We start from the raw sequence: 6000 nt of genomic DNA, 5'->3' as shown, positions 1-6000 counted from the left end.
ACACAACAACAACCACCAAACGCACATAGCACACACATCCACATGCACACACTCACTTTAAACAAACACACTGTAGCACCCACTCCACACACTTTATAGCACACACCCACTTTAAACAAACACACTGTAGCACCCACTCCCCACACTTTATATTTATGGATGAAGGATTGCACTACAACTCGTACACCTTACTGTAAATTGTACCTAAAATTGTACCTCATCCCATTTCTGCTTTGCACTAGATAGTACTGTACATTAGTACACTGCATAGTATTGTGTATTGTATATTATATGGTAACTCAGAACATTGTACATATGTCTATACCGAACACTGTGACCTCATTTTCTTCTTCTAAATTCATGCTATATTATGTTATTATGTTATTTGATACTATCTTGTCTAGCACAGTCTCTGGAGCGTAACAGTAAGAAGCATTTTGTATGAAAGTATTCTGTACTTCTGTATGACAACTATTAAAGAACTTGAACTTGCCATAGACGGCACGCCCACTCAGGGGCGTCTACAAATAGTAGCTCCAGTTCTGCAGACCCCTCTCTGATTGGTTGAGCTTCATTTCTGCAGACCTCTCTCTGATTGGCCGAGCGCGCGCATGCGCATGAGCCGCGACAAGCTCCTCTAGCCAGGAGTCGAAACTCCGTTAAGCTCCAGAGAGAGAGGCTGAAAACCCACAGTTGTTGCCCGCCGGATGGGAGCCGAATCTCGGATCCGAGTTTTCTGATGAATAGCCCCAAAACATGGAGGTCGCGAACGCAATTTATACGCATGGAAGTATTGATTACGCCATAACGAATCATTAAAAAAATATACCGTTAACTGGAATATGTTGTGTGTGCCTTTACACATATGTTGGATAGGATTATGTACTTGGTTTGTGTAACTGAGGGGTACAATTCCCTGACTGTATTACTAGATATGATACTTACTACCACTACCTTTGTACTTAATATTCGGCCACCCAGTACACGGCATAAATATATTATCATAAACACTCTCACGTAGATGAAACGGATCCAACACAAATGTACGAAGTCGAAGTATGCGTTTATTACTACACAGCAATGGTGTGTAGAGCAAGCACTTAATCACTTAATTACATTTATGAATTGAAATAGTATGCACTTTTATGGCAAAGAGTATTCGTCGGTATATCAATAGAGAATGTCCAATCTCTGATGGCGCAGGTGGTAAATATACGACCTGGAATAGTTAAGGAATAACAGCAATGATACTTTAATGATTATAAGACTGGATACACTAAGGGGGGGTTAATCCGGTCGCTTGTAAGCCGACAGGAGTAGGAGGGGGGGGGGGGGTAGAATCCGGCTGCCTCGTCCGGCCAAGGGTATCCCAGGTGAACCCACTGTAGTGCCGTTCAATGCGCCGGCGATCCTTGGACCACAGATGAAAGCAGGTGGACTCTTTGTGGGCCGGCTCTCTCCGGTCCACGGGGGAGAGACGTGAAGCGACCTCGTCTTGCAGAGCGTCTCCTCACCTTGCGTCCTCTCCAGGGGGGGGGGTTCCAACACACGGCAGTGTCGGGGGTCTTTATCCATGGAATAATCAAAGTATACAAAGCATAATCCGTGCCTGGGAAGGCGGGCTGTCGTCGGTAGAATAATCAGGTATACAGGTCCACTCGCTCGTCGGCTCTGGGGCTCCTCGGGTGCAGCTTCACATGGGGTCAACCACCCTGGGTAAGCAGCCAGTTCTCTGCCCGAAACGATGGGGTACTGACTACGGTAGTATTCTCACCGCACGAAGCACTATATATTAACAGACTATTATTAGCTTAATAGACTACGTCCAACTCGACGATATAGTGCCAAATATGACTATTCAAATATTAATATACACGATGTCTCAATACCGATGGTAGGCGAACTTGGCCTTACTCCCACACGTGGCGTCGCGGGGAGGCTTTACGTCAGTGACTCTATTGGAGGGTAAGAAACTGGACTGAAAAGAAAGTCCTACTTTAGTAGCGCAGTATATATACGCACTATGAACAAATAGTCCCATTAGTGGTGCGGTAGCCAGATTCCTACGCGGAACTAGGACTTGTTCGTACATGTGGAGCGGTACGTTTGAACTGGGTCTGAGGGGTATGGCAGCCTGGCACCAAGGTCTCGACCAATAGTAGAATGGAGACTATTATGGGATGTTCAGTAGGCTAGAATGGATATTCAATGCATATTGTACAAGGAATATACAAGGGATATCAGGGAATATTAGAGAATATACAAATACAATTAAATATATATATATAAATAAATATATATATTCGGTTTAATCTGGCCCTTCACAACAGTTTGTCAATAAAAACCAATAATAATTGCTCGCCGGCTTCGCTGACCAGAAACAAGTAAACAGAGTAGGGCATATCGGTATATGTACATAAGTTATTGTACATTGTAACGTTATGTTATTTCGCGGCCTGCCCATTTGATGTTCCCAAATCATATTCAGAAAGTATCACAGACTTCTATTGACCAAGGAATTAGTTATTATTAGTAAGACACAACATTTCCGTAGCAATTGACCACCAGACTCTTTCTCTTAAGGCATTAACTGGGTTAATTAATATAAATGTTATATTGTAACTGTCTAGTTACACATTGGTTCCGAAACATGTATGTTCCAGCCAGGCTGCAATTAAAACTTTGAATCTGAGAGAGCTCTGGTCAGCGAAGCCGGCGAGCAATTATTATTGGTTTTTAATGACAAACCAAGTACATAATCCTATCCAACATATGTGTAAAGGCACACACAACATATTCCAGTTAACGGTATATTTTTTTAATGATTCGTTATGGCGTAATCAATACTTCCATGCGTATAAATTGCGTTCGCGACCTCCATGTTTTGGGGCTATTCATCAGAAAACTCTGATCCGAGATTCGGCTCCCATCCGGTGGGCAACAACTGTGGGTTTTCAGCCTCTCTCTCTGGAGCTTAACAGAGCCTCGACTCCTGGCTAGAGGAGCTTGTCGCGGCTCATGCGCATGCACGCGCTCGGCCAATCAGAGAGAGGTCTGCAGAAATGGAGCTCAACCAATCAGAGCGGGGTCTGTAGAACTGGAGCTACTATTTGTAGAGACGCCACTCAAACATGAATGTCTATGGTGCATGTACCATTGAAATAACCATAGCGTGCTAAATTTTCAAACTGTTTGGTTTGTTATAAACATCAGAGGTGTAGTTATCATACTGCATACTTATAATGGACTTTCATATGAAAATAATTTCAACATGTCCAAGCATCTGAATCATAGCCGCGTTAATAACGTTTGTAACAAACCAAACCGTTTGTAAATCGGTTGAAAATTGAGCAAGCTATGGTTATTTCAATAGTACATGCACCCTAGACATTCAGGTTATGGGCGTGCTGCCTGTGACAAGATGGCCGCCGGTGAACTACGCTGGAGACTCCGCCTTGCACCATCTAGTTATATATCTATAGGTAAACCCACCTAGACTCCACTTACCCTCCCTTTTAAGCTGATATACTGTACATCTTTATGATTGATATCCATGGTATAGAAATATAGTAGTATCAGATGGATGCAGAGTGCATTCATTATTATTACTAAAACTGCCTTCCCATGCATGAAAATGCACCAAACATTGCACATAGGTCCAGTCCCATACACAATTACCTCCACTGTACTATGGGTCCAATAGGCCTGATGGTGACGCTATAGCAAATCTTAGAAATTCATTAACCTTCTGTAGTGTGGTTGTGAAAGGGTTAATCTTCTGTATTGTCGGAGTGAAAGGGTTGAATGAATGAATGAATGAATGAAAACTTTATTTAACAGATTGCAGAATGGGTACAATACAGTACGGCTCAATACATACAATTGTTAAGGGGATGCAGACCTGAGAAAGACGTTTGTCTTGTTTCCATCAGGGTCCCCCATTTTCAATTCATATAGACATTTATGACATACATAACATACATGACATTTATGGCATAGGGACATATAGGTATTTAGTACTGATACATTTGTGACATAGGCGGTATTCAAATATACAGTACTGTTACCCCTAGATCCTGACAGAGTATATACATATGATGGGGAGGGGACTGTACATTAGGAGGGGGTGGGTGGGTGGGAGGGGAATATACATACGGCGGGGAGGGAATATATACATGCGGTGGGGAGGAGACTGTCTATTTGGAGGTGGTGGGGGTTTTGGGCATTTACGGTGGCCAGTTTCGAATTGCAGCCTCCCGTAGGTGCTCTTTAAGGGCGGTTTTGAATGTGGGCAGGGATTCACATTCCTTTACAGCTTTGGGTAGGGCGTTCCACATTGTTGTGGCATAATTGCGAAACGTGTTTAGTCCCTTGTTTGAGCCGAATCTGGGTTTAACATGATTTGTTGAGCTTCCTCTGGTGTAGTGGTTGTGGTATTCACTGACCTTTGGGAAGTATTTTGACATGTACATGGGCACCCCGGTCGTATAGTGTATCTTGTAGACCAGGCCCATTGCAAGTTGCTGTACTCTGTCGTCTACTCTAAGCCATCCTAGGTTGGCAAAGTGGGCAGGGGTGAGGTGGGTTCTGGGGTTCAGGTCAAGTAGTAGTCTGACCAGTTTGTTTTGTGATGTTTGTAATTTTGTTTTAAGCGCCTTTGAGGTGCTTTGGTACCATGAGGTGCACGCATAGTCATAGTACCCTTGAATGAGTGCTCCTGCCAGAGTCCTCAGGGTATTCTTGTTTACCAGAGAGGAGATCCGGTACAAGAATCTAGTTCGTTGGTTGACTTTTTTTATTACATTGGATGCCATTTTGTCACAGGAAAGATTTGCCTCTAGGATGGAACCCAGGTAGGTAATTTCGTCTTTCCTTGTGACAATATTGTCACCCACTGTAACTGAGAAGTCGTCGGTCTTGCTGAGTTTGTTATTTGAACCGAAGAGAATGGACTCTGTTTTGCCCATGTGTAATGATAGTTTGTTATCAGCGAGCCATATGCAGATTTTGCCTAGTTCCGTGCTGAGGGTTTTTTCAACCTGCAATTTGTTCTTGTCAGAGACCAGCAGGGCTGAGTCGTCCGCAAACAGGAACAAGTTGCAGTCACAGGCTGACGACATCCATTTGCATAAATTAGGAAGAGTAGCGGTCCTAGTATGCTTCCTTGTGGAACACCACAGCTCACTGTGAGGGGGGGGGATAGAGTACCGTTTACCTCTACCATCTGTTCTCTCCCCTCCAGGTAGGATTGCATCCAGCTCACTGATAGGCTATCAAAACCAATTGCTTTTAGCTTGTCCATTAGAATGGAGTGACCATTCGGTAGTGAAAGGGTTAAAAATCAATGGTACAAGCTACATGTCTGTAATCTTTTCTTTTTTTTTTACTTTTTTTTTTTGGCGTTTATCGCTTTCCTGGCCAAGCATGACCGACAGTTGTAGGGTGAAACGGGAGAGAGAGCAGGGGGAGACATTCGGCAAATGACGGCGAGTCCGGGAATCGAACTCGGAGTCAACCAGATCCGTGACGCAGCACGGTAACATGGTGGGAGCACACATGTCTGTAATCTTACCTATAGTTAGTTATGAATTCCACCACTCTTACAAAATACGCAAAATTCATTAAATGACTAACTAGTCCGACACATCATCAGCACAAAGTATTGTCAACTTTACACATTACTCAATGTACAAGTACAATCCACCAAAAATAATCTCAAAAACTGAATTCTTGATAGAATTTTGAATTATTATGTCATCAATACATTGTAGTCAATGGAAACATGAAAATGCACCAAATGTCGCACATGGGTCCAGTAAAATGCCCCAAACCTTCCAATGCGTCTCCATCCAAACTGGACAAATGAACATGCAGCCACTAGTCCTGAAGATGGCGCTATAGCAGAGGCTGAAAATTCACATATTTTCATTACAAATCAATGGTACAAGCTACAGGTCTGTAATTGTCTGCCCAAACCATTCGTACTAGGTAGCTATAGTC

The sequence above is a fragment of the Notolepis coatsorum genome (assembly GCF_963971535.1).
Source record: "Notolepis coatsorum genome assembly, chromosome: 17".
Lineage (NCBI taxonomy): Eukaryota > Metazoa > Chordata > Actinopteri > Aulopiformes > Paralepididae > Notolepis > Notolepis coatsorum.
Note: the sequence above shows the minus strand (reverse complement) of the source record.